This window comes from Poecilia reticulata, chromosome 23 (genome assembly GCF_904066995.2).
Source record: "Poecilia reticulata chromosome 23, P_reticulata-male-v2, whole genome shotgun sequence".
Lineage (NCBI taxonomy): Eukaryota > Metazoa > Chordata > Actinopteri > Cyprinodontiformes > Poeciliidae > Poecilia > Poecilia reticulata.
Genome location: NC_088852.1, coordinates 745,583 through 758,341, shown reverse-complemented (window position 1 = coordinate 758,341; position 12,759 = coordinate 745,583). Strand labels below are relative to the sequence as shown.

The window sequence follows — 12,759 nt, the reverse complement described above, 5'->3', positions numbered from 1 at the left end:
ACAAATTAAACTTCAGTTATTGAGTCATGTCTGTTTATTCAAATGGATTCTGAATTAAACGTTTTGCACATTTTTAGACTATTTTAAATCAATAATAAATAAAAAAAACTCTCCTCCCATTTGATGCCTGGCCTTGCAGCTTCATTTGTCTTGATAAATCCTGAAACGAACTTTGACCTTTTCCCGTCTCCCTGAACATCCTTTCTGCCTCTGAGCCGAAAAACTGGAAACGTCTTTTTGTTCCCGTTGCTTAAGACCCGAGCAACTCCAGAACACGCTGCGCTCTCCTTCCACCCCTTCACCGCTGACACACACACACACACACACACACACACACACACACACACACACACACACACACACACACACACACACACACAGCCCATTGTGGAGCCACAAAACAGAAACAAGGCGCTCCAAAAGCACCCAGGGGACCAGCAATTCAGCGCTCAATCAATCCAGGGCCCTGTGCGAGCAGACGCAGGCTCTCAGTCTCACACACACTTAAGGCACATTTAAATGCAGCAAATATGTCTTATGACAAATGAGTGAAAAACACGGAGCGCTGCACTGCCCTCCAGGGACAGGCCACCGAGTGCAGATATAGGATTACCAGGATTGGCGCTTCAGTCTTTCCATTGTGGAGGTGAAAATCCAATGAGGGCCTTTAAGTGGATGCACTCGCACACAGAGACCTGTTCTCTGGCCACTAATTAAATCTCAACATGCGCCGACACTGATCCGAGAGGCCATTACCGGCCGCTCATGGACCCGGAGCGCACAGGCTTCTCAAGCGGCGGCGCAGGCCCCAGAGTGGCTGCTGGGTGAATCCTGTCAGATAAAATGGTTCAGACTAACTAACGTTCAGAGGAGCGTCCTGCACCTGTTCAGGTGACCGTCTGTTAGCGGCGGCACGGATTGAGCAAGGTTCCACGGAAAGGTTTCAGGATACGTCATTCACCTGAGAGGAGCGGCAGCTGAACGCAGCGCTGCAACCTTCAGTTTCACACTGACGCCAAAACAAACGGCTCAGGAAGAACCTGCCTGAACTCCTGGAGGAAACCTCAGCAGGACGACGAGCCGTCATGCTAACAGCACAGAGGCTGCCGTCATGCTAACAGCACAGAGGCTGCCGTCATGCTAACAGAGAGGCTTCCGTCATGCTAACAGAGAGGCTTCCGTCGTGCTAACAGCACAGAGGCAGCCGTCATGCTAACAGCACAGAGGCTGCCGTCGTGCTAACAGCACAGAGGCTGCCGTCGTGCTAACAGCACAGAGGCTGCCGTCGTGCTAACAGCACAGAGGCTGCCGTCGTGCTAACAGAGAGGCTGCCGTCGTGCTAACAGAGAGGCTGCCGTCGTGCTAACAGAGAGGCTGCCGTCGTGCTAACAGAGAGGCTGCCGTCATGCTAACAGAGAGGCTGCCGTCGTGCTAACAGCAGAGGCTGCCGTCGTGCTAACAGCACAGAGGCTGCCGTCGTGCTAACAGAGAGGCTGCCGTCATGCTAACTTCAGCAGCCGGTGAAACAAAGTTCTCTGTTCGATTCAAAAACTTTAATTATAAAACTTCAAACTGTAAAAGAAACTCAGGTTATTACCTCACACTGTGTCTTAAGAAAAGTTTAAATCTCAATTCCAGCTAAATTAGAGCTTGCTTACAACCTCTATAACAATTAGTTTTATTTTCATAACTATGTTGTGTTGGAGTCAACTGAAGCACAAACATGTTCAGATTCCTAGAGCAGCTTTACTTCCCACTGGTGAACCAGGAATAAACAAATACATTCAAGGAGAAAGAACTGAAATTAAATTTTAAGTACAAATTAACTGTGGCCCGTTTCATGCGCCTCCCTGGTTTTCTGTCTGTTTGCTAAACTAGTTTTGTCTCTGGTTGCTGCAGCAGCTCAGAGAAGCTGTGGATCATTTTAACCAGAGGTGATAAAAGGTGATGAGGCGGATTCCCTCCAGCGCTTCTCTCTGCAGGGGCTTCATACAGTTTTGGTTTCAGAAATGGTTTCCACCGAGTGATATCGTCAAACCACTAACCTCCTGCAGCTGATTAATTACCAAGTGTGAAACACAAAGGTGATAAAGAGCCTGTCGCCGTGCCGCCAGAGGAAAGCAGAGCCATTTATTTATCCAACGCGTTTCGGTATGTGGGAGTTTTTCAGTTTCTGCCTCCTGAGCCAACAATTCCAGGAACATTTTCATGCGTTTGGAATTTGAAGCAGAAAGCAGGAAGAGCGAAGGCAGCAGCACTGATGGAGATGACGCGATAAAGCTGAAGGTTTCTCCCTCCTGCAGGTCCGGACCGGCCCGAGTCAGCTCCAGGTAAAACTGGTCACCCGAGTCCTCCTCTTCATGTTCCCCTTCAGCTCACCTCCCCCATCTGGCAGCGACTGCAGCAACCGGAGACGCTGCAGCACTCTGCACCATCACACATTACATAAGACAATGGCTGCACTGTTGAGCCAAACTTCGCTATGGAACAACTTTGTTTTCCAAAGTTGTGTGTGCGCTCGGCTGCAGCAGGCCGGCTCTCAAGGTTAAGCTGCAGATGTGTTAATGCTCTGTGTGATCAGGACTTCCTGTAACGCCGTTTGGAGAAACAGCCGAGTGAATAGCAGGGGAAGAAAAGAAAGAGGCGGGAAGAATGAGGAGGAAAAAGCTCATTTCTGCTGACATGGAGCGTCTGTTAGAGGGACACGCAGCCAGAGCAGCAGAGAGTGACCGAGCCACAAAGGGAGCATAATGGAGGCTGAGCGTCCGCCATGCCAGCCTCTCCGCTGGCTGGCTGCTTTATCCCAGCGCGGCCTGCCAGGCGCCGCCGCCGGCCAGCCTGTTCAGCAGAGCCGCAATAAGACAACACTAATAAACGCCAGCTGGGGGGAAACAACAAATAGCTTACACTTTCACATTTTACAGTGAAGTAGTCAGGGCTAATTCCCCCGGATTCCCTCTGACTCCCAACCTGTTTATCCTGTCTGTGGCGCGGTGGCGCGGCGGCGGCGCGGGGCCGGCCGTTGGAGCGAGGCACCTGCTGCTTCCTGGTTCACGCTGCAGATCGCCAGGCGCTCAGATAAACAAACCCCGTCTCGTTTGGGACGGTGTTGACAGCGAGACATTCCCGCTTTTCATCTCCTCCTCTTACGCAACCCAGAGCCGAGCCTGCTCTCTGCAGAGCTCTCTGACGGATCGCGCTCTCTCGCCGCCGCACAGCCCACCTGTGTGAAAGCAGGCGTCTGTCTTCACGTGTCTTCACTTCGCTTACTCTGCAGCTCAGAGAGGCTCTGAGGAGCCTCCCGAGTAAAAGTTAATGTCTCCATTAAAGAACAAGCCACGCCCACTCCGGTTCTGTTAGCAGGAAGCTAACTCCGGTCGGTTCTGTTAGCAGGAAGCTAACTCCGGTCGGTTCTGTTAGCAGGAAGCTAACTCCGGTCGGTTCTGTTAGCAGGAAGCTAACTCCGGTCGGTTCTGTTAGCAGGAAGCTAACTCCGGTCGGTTCTGTTAGCAGGAAGCTAACTCCGGTCGGTTCTGTTAGCAGGAAGCTAACTCCGGTCGGTTCTGTTAGCAGGAAGCTAACTCCGGTCGGTTCTGTTAGCAGGAAGCTAACTCCGGTTCTGTTAGCTTAAGCTAACTGGTGGGTCTGTAACCCAGTGAAATCAGTTTCATGGAGCTGCTGCAGGTTTCAGTTTGGGTCAAATCTGGAGGAGGAAAAAGTTCAGCAGCCTGGATCAGACTGAACTCACTCAGAGACTTTAACTAGACCCAAATGATGCAGAAACGCTAAAGGTCACATGAAGCACTAAAGCTCACAGGGCAGGAAGAGAGGAAACACATCGCCAAGTTGTCCAATATCGCTCAGAGCCACCAGAACTGGACCAGAACCGGTTCATCTCAGACTCTACAGGAGGTCAAAGGTCACACTGAGCCAGTATGGCTGGGTTAGAGAGCGACGACCTCAGGACAGGAGAGACCAGCACTAACAGCTCAAAGCACAGAGGAGGAGGGATGATGATGAGGTCTAGTCAAAGTCCAGGCCTCAGCCTCACTGGAAAGCTGAGGCGAGCTTTACAGTGGATTCCTCCAGCACAGAATCCCAGTGAAACCTGAGGAGTTTCATTCCATCAGCTTCGTTTTTCCCACCTTCATTTGGTTTCTCCGCCACCAGAGCAGATGTTGTTCATGGATATCAGATCTGAGCGAACTGGAAAGTCGAGCTGAAGGTGGAGCGACAGACGGAGACGCTGCAGGCGGGAAACCACGGCGATGAGAAACACTCTGCTCACTGATTGGTCGATAAGTTATTTTATCAAACACCACCGTCTTATTAAGCTTCATGTTCAGTTTACCAGAGTTAATGATTTTATTCACATGATTTTTTATTTTTCTCTGGCATGCTGTGGGCTCCATGTTGGCAGTCAGAGCGAAGCGAAGCAGGCGAAGCAGAGGAGGAGCGAAAACCAGCTGCTGCTGCAGGATCACAGAGCAGCCATGGCCTGCTGCTGGAGCCGCAGAGGGTCTGACCTCATCGCCATGGCTCTGACCGGACCGCCATGGCTCTGACCGGACCGCCATGGCTCTGACCGGACCGCCATGGCTCTGACCGGACCGCAGCGGGTCTGACCTCATCGCAGCGGGTCTGACCGGACCGCCGCGGGTCTGACCGGACCGCCATGGCTCTGACCGGACCGCCATGGCTCTGACCGGACCGCCATGGCTCTGACCGGACCGCCATGGCTCTGACCGGACCGCAGCGGGTCTGACCGGACCGCAGCGGGTCTGACCGGACCGCAGCGGGTCTGACCTCATCGCCATGGCTCTGACCAGACCGCCGCGGGTCTGACCTCATCGCAGCGGGTCTGACCGGACCGCCGCGGGTCTGACCGGACCGCCATGGCTCTGACCGGACCGCCATGGCTCTGACCGGACCGCCATGGCTCTGACCGGACCGCCATGGCTCTGACCGGACCGCAGCGGGTCTGACCGGACCGCAGCGGGTCTGACCGGACCGCAGCGGGTCTGACCTCATCGCCATGGCTCTGACCAGACCGCCGCGGGTCTGACCTCATCGCAGCGGCTCTGCCCGGACCGCCATGGCTCTGACCTCATCGCCATGGCTCTGACCGGACCGCTGAGGCTCTGACCGGACCGCCATGGCTCTGACCGGACCGCTGAGGCTCTGACCGGACCGCCATGGCTCTGACCGGACCGCCATGGCTCTGACCGGACCGCAGCGGGTCTGACCTCATCGCAGCGGCTCTGACCTCATCGCAGCGGCTCTGACCTCATCGCAGCGGCTCTGCCCGGACCGCAGCGGGTCTGACCTCATCGCAGCGGCTCTGACCGGACCGCAGCGGGTCTGACCTCATCGCAGCGGCTCTGACCTCATCGCAGCGGCTCTGCCCGGACCGCCATGGCTCTGACCTCATCGCAACGGCTCTGACCTCATCGCAGCGGCTCTGACCTCATCGCAGCGGCTCTGCCCGGACCGCCATGGCTCTGACCTCATCGCCATGGCTCTGCCCGGACCGCCATGGCTCTGACCTCATCGCAGCGGGTCTGACCGGACCGCAGCGGGTCTGACCTCATCGCCGCGGGTCTGACCTCATCGCCGCGGGTCTGACCTCATCGCAGCGGCTCTGACCGCTCCTCCGCTCTCATATCTTGGTCAGAAGGTCTTTGGTTGGTTTTGTCTCAGAAACATTTGGTAAAAGTTGCAGTGAATCGTCTTTAAGATAAAACTTTGTATTATTCGTTAACTCTTTCTGCTGATGGGTCCCTCATGGGTCCCTGATGGGTCCAAACCAACCAACCGTCCTTCTCCAACCCGTCCAGCTCGGCTCTGCTGCCCAGCCTCAGCTGACCGTCTGCGGTTCTCCTGAGGTTCTGCAGCAGAGAAGCGGCCCAGATCCACCGTCCCGCCAGCGATTGGCCACACGGCCCTATTTATCCAACAGGGCTTGTCTGATTGGCCCGTGGAGACAGAGGCATGTGTAAACAGCCCGGGGCTCTGGACAGTGACCCACACAGCAGTTAGTCACCCAGTCTAACCGCTGGCAGGTTCTGCTCGGCGCTGGACTCTCAGCCGGATCCAGGCTTCCTGAGGCGGAGCCGCCAGCACCACTCACCTGTGCTGGTATTCGGCTTAAACTCAACAAACGGGACAAAAACCCACAGCTGGAAACTTTCACCACAGATTCCAGCATCAAACGGAGAAGGAGGCCGATGACAATCAATCAGATCATATTCAGATCATATTCAGATCCCAATCAGATCATATTCAGATCCCCATCAGATCCCATTCAGATCCCAATCAGATCATATTCAGATCCCCATCAGATCCCATTCAGATCCCAACCAGATCCCAATCAGATCCCACTCTTTGGTTTCATTTAAATATTTTGCTTTAGTATAAATATCTCAACACACCTGGAATAAAAACAGCAAGAAATCTGAGATTTTTAAGCTAAAATTCCTTAATATTGTGTTATAATGAGCCACAGGAACCAGACTTGGTAGGATTTTGTGTTTTTACAGTGTAAGGCTGGTGGCAGAACATTATGACCACCAAATCAGAAGTGAACTTTTAAAATGTGCTAAAAGAAAACGAAGCAGGCGACACGGAGCGTGACGTCATCAGGCGCTACATGTGGCTCTAGCAGACAGGAAGTAACAGGCCGTAACAGGAAGTAGATGCTGTGAGCTAGCATGGAGCTAGCATGGAGCTAGCATGGAGCTAGCATGGAGCCCAGAGAACGTTTTGCTGGTTGTTGTAAGTAAATGCAGCTCTACGATCTGAACATCTTCAACTCTTTTAGAAAAGCCAAAACCGCTTCAAGCAAAGCGTGAAAGCATTTTATTTAAACGTTGCCATTCAACGCTTCAAGATGTGCAGAAAACACACTGATGGAAACACGGTGACAGAACCAGGTTCTGGTTCTGCTGCGGGTTTTCCTCTCCCCTGTCGCTGCATGCTTCTCCACCAACACCGAAAACGTTCAGCTGGGCTCTGAGGCCGAAACGACCAACTCTGTTAGCAGCGGAGGCGGATTAACGGCACAGCAGGCGGACGCGTGCAGCCATGATGAAGAGGAGGAGGAGGAGGAAGACCCAGGAGGATTCCAGGACACATGAATAAAACTTCAGATTCGACAATCTGACGTCTCATCTGGGAACTGAAATGTAGCGTGTGGTCCTCAGACTGCGGCTGCAGAGTTTACCTGAAGCCACGCAGGTGAACTCTGCGTCTGTCCTGTGGCACCAGCTTCAAGCAGTTCATCAAAAGGCTGTTTGCACGTCACTTGGCCCAGAGGCAAACGGGGCGTTTTTCAAAACAAACTCCTCAAATAGAGCTCAGCAGACGGTGCCAAGTCCACAACACCTGCCGCTCCGATGCCAGTTAGTCACCAGCTGCTCGGCTCAGGTGATTAGGCGTCCTGCGAGCTGCCTGAGAGGAAAGGGGAACACTTCAGGCCGGGCCGGGAAAACCCCGCTGACAGTTTCTGGACGGTTTCCCATGCAAATGAGGCGCCGCGCAGGCTCAACCAGGTGGAGGCTTCGGTTGAGCCCAGGGGCTGGGAGACACGGCCGTCCGTCAGACTGGGGCGCCGCGCAGCACGGAGAGCACTGGGAATGCTGGGAATACTGGAGAAAAACGGAATCCAATGCTTTTTAACACTAAACTGTACAAACTTTGAATCCTGCCAAGTATCTTTGTCTGGTGCCAAAGTTAACTATAAGTAACTTTTCAGCAAGACATGGTAGCGTCTCAAGTCAATGATTATTGAATATTGATGAAAAGGTTCTACTGGAAGATTCATGTTTCATTAATCTGCCAGAGGAAAAAGGACTTAAAACCATCAGATATGAATTAATAAAAAGCTCCCTGTGTCTGTTTTTAAGTGTAGTCAGATATTTGCACTAAGAAAAGATCCTTGTTGTGTTTCTGCAGTGCAGAAATGTTCTGATTCTAAACCAGTGGGTCGTTTCACCCCCACTGGAAACGACCCACTGCAGCCGTGCAAACATTTCTGAGAAGCTGGAACATACTGACTACACCAACAGCCTCCACAACCGTTCTGACGAAAGCAAAGCTCCATGTGGGAGAGAAATTTATCCCATCCAGGTGGAAATGCTGTGATTTTCATGTTTACTGGTTAATAATGTGCCGTCAGCCTTTCAGCAGTTTAGCTGTTTTCAGAACGATCTCCACAGGAACATTATTGTTCTGATTGGTAGAAATACAGTAAATATATTTTCACTTCCTGTGTATGAAATGAGCTGAGATTTAACACCCAGTTTGATGCGATTCTCCTGTAAACCAGTCTGGATGTCTTCAGCCGCGCCCAGATTTCACCTCCACTACCAGCAGCATGTTGAGGCTCTTCAGTCGCCTCAACATGCTGCTGGAGTTTGAACCTGGGGAGGTTTTAAAGTCCAACCTGGGTCTAAACACGAGGAAATCCTGCAGCTGTTGGACTCTCTGCTCTCTAAAAGCTTAAATGCACGGAGTAAAAACAACAAATGGCCGATTATTCCCAACAACCAAGCATGTGTGCAAACGTGTGCAGGAGAGAGAACGGGTGTTTCTGCCGTGTGTGTGTGGGATGAGGGTTTAGGCATGTCGTCTGCGAGGCCGTCCAACAGGCCTCAGGGTGCCTCAGTTAAAGGAGATAATTATCTTTTATCTGCTGTGTTGTGACGGGAGATTATGGTTCAAATGTACGATTGTTAAGGAGACAAAGCAACACGAGGCACTGAGCTCCAAGTGGCATGAGAGGAGACGGCGCAGCGCTCCAGGTCCTCACCAACAAAAGGAGAATGGGAGATTTTCACCCTGAGAAATCATTATCCAAATCCCATAATCATGTTTTGATCAAATGATTTTGTGTTTTCTGGATTCAGACGCATTGAAGGAGAAACGTTTCAGAGACAAACGTCCAATTTGTTGCTTACTGAGCATTTTAATACAGTTTCTGCTGCAAATGTCTTAATGCACATGAAATAAGACATGTATAAAAGTTGTTTTAAGTCAATAAACCCTTAATATTAAAGAAAACGTCCCAGTTTTTAAGAGTCGTGACGTGAGGAACCAGAATTAGGATCATCTGGTCCTAAAGGGGATTTTAAGGGTTAAAGATGAAACTTTTCCAGCTCCGATGACAAAACCCAGGAATATCATCAGCATTCCCGTAAAAAGTGACGTTAGCTTTCCGATTTCATAAAAGATCCTGCTTATCCAGAGGTTTTCACCAGCTTCACTGCAGGAGTTTTAACAATGAAAGAAGAAGAAAACTCACTGGCAGGACGACGTCAGAGCAGGTCAGGAGGAGAAATGGATCCGCAGAGAAACGGCGAAGGAACCAGAGGAGACGTGGAACAGCTGCAGCAGACATGAGAGGAGAAGTGAACTGAACATGGCAGCACCATCCAGGACACATTACCATACACTGCATTTCAAAATAAAAGCCCAGAACGTTCAGACTGAGATCTGGTGAAGGTAGTTAGCGGCTCTGACCCAACGAAACCAGAGAAACTGTAAAAGTCCAGCAGAAAAGCAAAAACAGTGCTGATTGTCTTTGAGACGTGAGCCTTTAAGACCTCAGCTCACACACACATTTTCTGTTCTGCATCAATTTCACAACAAAAACTGAACCATTTGGTTCTCGTTTCTGTTTAGGCAACAAAACTGGACCTGAAAACTACCAACCGTAGCCGTCCTCCTTCATCCGCAGGTGGGAGGAAAGTTGATATGATGCAGAAACTCTGATTAAAAATGAAGTTGCAGCATCAGCAGAGCTGAACACCTGACCTGACCTGACCTGACCTGACCTGACCTGACCTGACCTGACCCGAGTCAGCAGCCCTGGAAACACCGAGACCATGAAGAAGAACCTTCAGGTCTGACAGGACGAGTAACGGACCTCTGGGTTTTCAGACGGCACCGTGGAGTCGGCGCTCGCCGTTTGGCCCGTGGCGACAGGAAAGTCTTTGGTTCTGGTCAGTTTGGCAGATTCCACTGGAATTTTAAAAGGGTTCATTTTCAGGTGAGAGGTGACGGAAAACATTCGCAGGCGTCCAGCAGCACTCTCATGATCCCCACGGAAAAACCCAAATGCTCCACGTCTCGACTGAGAGGATCCGCCGGACGTCAGGTTCTGGGGGAAACAGATAAAGTCACAGATTTGTCCCCACAAGCAGAGAGCTCAGCCTGACCTCTGACCTCCCCGGTGAGGCAGCAGGTGAAAAGTGCAAATCGGAGCCACTTAAAGTGTCACTGAGATGATCAACGGCTCTTCTTTTCAGATTTCTGCTTAATTAACGTCAGGAAGTTTCACAGACGATGGCAACAAGAAGAAAAACGAAAACAAAAAGCAGAACAAATAGATATCTACTGTAAAAACTAACAAGCTTGCGTTGACTTTAAAGGGTTAAAAAATGGCGGCATTCAAACAACCGGGCATAAAGTTCGGAGCTTCTCTGGCCAAAGGAATGGAAATCTGCCACATAAAACTCACACTTTGAATGTTGTTGTGTTTCTACTGCTCCGAAAATCAACTAAAGCGTTTAAAACAAACTGACAGGAATGTAACGAATCAGCAGCCACCGCCCCGTTACCTAGCAACCCCAGAGGAGCTCCGCCATGTTCGGTCAATAGTTTTAGCTTTGCTGCACAATGGCACTTGCTGTGTTCATGTTGGTTGTGCAGAAGGCTCCATTTCTGCTTTTCAAAGATGTGTGGTTGTGTAGTTGCACATCTGTTGGCAGCCATTTTTACGTGAGAGTGTAAACATTGAGCAGGTGGGGGCGTGGCCTTTTGGATTTAAAGTGATAGAGGCCCTAAAACAGCTGGCCAGACTCTCATCATCCAAGAATGATTTTGTGTATAAAATGTAGCGAACATGTTTTGTGTAGGCCGCTGACCTGATGAATCACCTTTAACATTTAAACATAAACCCTGAAAGCAGCTGCAAACCAGCAGAGACGAGTCGGAAACAACCACAGCTCAATATAATCATCTATTCCTGAAAACAGGTGAGACGTCAGCCATCTTGAAGCTTCTCCGGTCTGCAGACTTTAACACCCAGATTCACTGAAATCTGTTTCTTAAAAATGTTTCTCCAGAAAAGAAACAAGTTTTCCAGCTGCTGCCTTTTCTAAAATGTTTACCTCATGTCAGCATTTCCCAGGTTTCCTATCGGCTTCACTAGATCAGTGTTGGTGCAGCGCTGGGTGTGACTCTGGTTTGCATTGTGGGGCGGGGGAGGAATCATTAGCCCACAGCTCACAACCTGCTTCCCCACACCTGACCACACTGACACATATTGGTCCCTCCGACTAACCAATATGGCTACAACAACAACACACATTTCTGTTTCATATGAAAACAAAGCAGATCATATCTGAGGCAAGAGAGGAGGAGGTTTGACCAACTCTATTTAAAAGAAGGAGAAGGTGGGGTGGAGAAAGCACTTCCTGCTTCCTGCTCATCATCTCTCAGTCTGCAGAAAAATAACCCAAATTTTAACCAGAACATTTATTTACGTTTGTTTCAAAGATGAGCTAATTTGCCGAAGTCGCTACAAGACTCCCCGACCGCGACCCCGCGCCTGACCCCACCTGGAGACGGCGGCGAAGATGGACTGTCCCCGAGAGCCGATTACGCCCACAAATCTGTCATCGTCCTCACCTGAAAGACGAGAGGCAGACGCAGGAAGAGAGGGAGACCGAGCGCTTTGGGGCGACCGAGACGAGATCACACGGCGCTCCGTCCTCACCTGAGCAGGAGCCGCACCTCCAGTCACCCCTGGCGGCCGCAGAGGTCAACCAGAGGTCATGGGGTTCCAGCACAGGGCAGAGCTCTCCTCAATCCCTTCACACACACACACACACACACACACACACACACACACACACACACACACACACACACACACACACTGCTCCATTCTCATCCCACATGCCCCTGTGACCTCACTATTAAAACACAGGAGCAAATCTCCCGATTGGTCACAGCGGCTCAGAAACAAATGATGCCGAATACCGAAGTTGTGCAGAGCGAGGAGGAGGCTGCTGCTCACATTCCTACCAACACACATCCCATCATACACATATTGGGTTTCTGGGAAGTTTTGCGGGGGGCGGGGTTCTGCCTGCTGTGAGTTCTGCAGACGTTCAGGTTGCAGAGAGCAGGAACATCATGTTAGCATTAAAGGACGGCTGCTATTTTAAATCAGCTTTGAAAATTAAAATCACACTGGAGTGTTGCTTTGATTCTTTCAGGCATGTTGGAGGATCCTTCAGTCTCCATGGCAACCACTCAGGCCTGCCTAAACGCTTGCCGTCACCAAGCTCCGCCCATTTCCACAAAACTCCTCCTCCGAGCTACAGCAGCTCCTTCTGCAGCTCATTAACATCGACGCTGATTTCAAGGCGTCAAATTTCGAAATCAAATTTCTTCCAAATGCTCCAATATGTTTGATATGACAGCATTTCTATAACCCGTGAAGCTAACTTCAGTGTGCTGGACAGTACTGTCCCTTTAAGGTGTCAATGTTAGAAATCACAAGAATTTCAACGGATATAAGAATCTAGAACTTTCAGAAATACATTTACAAATATGACATGAACAGAAGTGCTGCTATGCTACACAGTACGATGAGATGCAAGTCTGAACCGGAAGTGATCCGCGCCACGGATCCACCATCTTGGCAGGAAAACGGCTCACAGCATAATGAACCAGAGCATCAAGTCCAAC

At 50.7% G+C, this 12,759-nt stretch overlaps 1 long non-coding RNA gene across 2 annotated transcripts in view; it reads right to left on the bottom strand.

Moving 5' to 3' along the window:
• Positions 1-12,759, bottom strand: part of LOC145550227 (uncharacterized) — a 97,563-nt gene that overhangs the window by 84,200 nt on the left and 604 nt on the right. Inside the window, exons 2-3 of one of the 2 annotated variants that reach the window (XR_014086140.1) lie at positions 9,712-10,159; positions 9,302-9,384 (exon numbers count right to left, since the gene is read on the bottom strand). This is a non-coding gene — a long non-coding RNA (uncharacterized LOC145550227). The remainder of the gene's footprint in view (positions 1-9,301; positions 9,385-9,711; positions 10,160-12,759) is intronic. The other variant, XR_014086139.1, reaches the window with a different exon arrangement.